The following is a 2,193-nucleotide window of genomic DNA, read 5'->3' on the forward strand; positions in this document are numbered from 1 at the left end:
GCTCTTGCAATCAGAATATCTACAGTATTTCTTATTTAAGATGTTTCCTCAGCACCACATTCTCTGGGAATTTACTTTATCTCTGGATTGAGAGGAAACTTTTTCATTTAGTTATCCTTGTGTTCAACTTGAAAACCATTCTCTCTGCTTAACGTTGGAAGGGGATTCCTGAGCTTTGGCTTCCGGAAGGAGGTAATCCTGCCCCCTGCTGTACAGGCTGCATCTACCAAGACCAAAATTGTGGTTTGCTAAATTGTGATGCGGTCATACGACAAGGATGGAGCTACGTGTATCCATAAGAGGGTCATATGGGTTTAGAAATAACGTGTCTGTATAACCACTTTCAGTATTTCTAAATTAAAACCAGCTTTCAGAACCTCAAAATACACTGTGCTTTTTTCATTTAATATGTGGTGGATTTTTTTTTTGGTAAATGTGTGCATATATGAATTGAGTCCATTTTGCAATAAAGTAATAGCATCTTTAAAAAAAAAGAGCAAATTGCTCGAATTTAAAGAGCCTTAGAAACACAACAACCAAATGTTACCTGTGTGGACCTTGTTTAGATAGTGATTCAAACCAATTTATAGTCTTTTTTTTTTTTTTTTTTTGGCCGCACCTAGCGACAAGCGGGATCTTAGTTCCCCCACCAGGGAAGAAACCCGTGTCCCCTGCTTTGGGAGCTCGGAGTCTTAACCACTGGACCGCAAGGGAAGTCCGCCTATAGTCTTTTATAAAGATATTATTTTAGACAATTGGGACAATTAGATGATGCGCCAGGTATTATATGGTACCAACTAACCAAAGCATTGTTACTTTCTTAAGCATGAAAATAGCATTGAGATTTTGTAAGAATAGGTCCTTTTTATATATATGTAAATTTATTTATTTATTTTTGGCTGCGTTGGGTCTTCGTTGCAGCACACAGGCTTTCTCTAGTTGTGGCATATGGGGCGGGGGGGGGGGCTACTTTTCGATGTGGTGCCTGGGCTTCTCGTTGCTGTGGCTTCTCTTGTTGCGGAGCACGGGCTTTTAGCACATGGGCTTCAGTAGTTGTGGCTCACGGGCTCTAGAGCGCAGGCTCAGTAACTGTGGCGCACGGGCTTAGTTGCTCCGTGGCATGCGGGCTCTTCCCGGACCAGGGCTGCAACCCGTGTCCCCTGCGTTAGCAGGCGGATTCTTAACCACTGCGCCACCAGGGAGGCCTGAGAAGAGATCCTTTTTAAATTGTTTAAGAAATGCATACAGGGAGGGACGAAGAGTAGCCCCCGCTCGCCACAACTAGAGAAAGCCCACACACAGCAAAAAGACCCAACGCAGTCAAAAATAAATAAAAAAATTTTTAAATGCATAGTGTAGGTAGGGGCAAAATTTTTGATAATTATTTAATTGGATGACAGTTATTATTTTACTATCTTCTCTCTATATATACATATTTTACCTCTACTGACTTTATTTCAGCATAACCAGTTAGTTAAAAAGGAAATTTTTTCTTTTTTTTTTTTAAATTGAGTATAGTTGATTTACAATATTGTGTTAGTTTTCGGTGTACAACATAGCAATTCAGGTGTTTTTTTGCACGTAATATTCCATTATAGGTTATTACAAGATATTGGGTATAATTCCCTGTGCTAGTAGTTTGTATCTGTTAATCCCATATCTCTAATTTGTCCCACCCCCTGCCCCACCCCGTCCCTCTCCCCTTTGGTAACCATAAGTTTGTTTTCTACATCTGTGAGTCTGTTTCTGATTTGTATATACATTCATTTGTATTATTTTTTATATTCCACTTATAAGTGATATCATATGGTATTTGTTTTTCTCTGTCTGACTTATTTCACTAAGCATAATACTCTCCAGGTCCATCCACATTGCTGCAATATTTCATCTTTTTATAGCTGAATGATATTCGTGTGTGTGTGTGTGTGTGTGTGTGTGTGTGTGTGAATATTGTGTTAGTTTTCGGTGTACAACATAGCAATTCAGGTGTTTTTTTGCACGTAATATTCCATTATAGGTTATTACAAGATATTGGGTATAATTCCCTGTGCTAGTAGTTTGTATCTGTTAATCCCATATCTCTAATTTGTCCCACCCCCTGCCCCACCCCGTCCCTCTCCCCTTTGGTAACCATAAGTTTGTTTTCTACATCTGTGAGTCTGTTTCTGAACCGGAGTCTTTTTTTTTTTTTTT

The sequence above is a fragment of the Neophocaena asiaeorientalis genome, unplaced genomic scaffold (genome assembly GCF_003031525.2).
Source record: "Neophocaena asiaeorientalis asiaeorientalis breed wild unplaced genomic scaffold, Neophocaena_asiaeorientalis_V1.1 scaffold40, whole genome shotgun sequence".
Classification (NCBI taxonomy): Eukaryota; Metazoa; Chordata; class Mammalia; order Artiodactyla; family Phocoenidae; genus Neophocaena; species Neophocaena asiaeorientalis.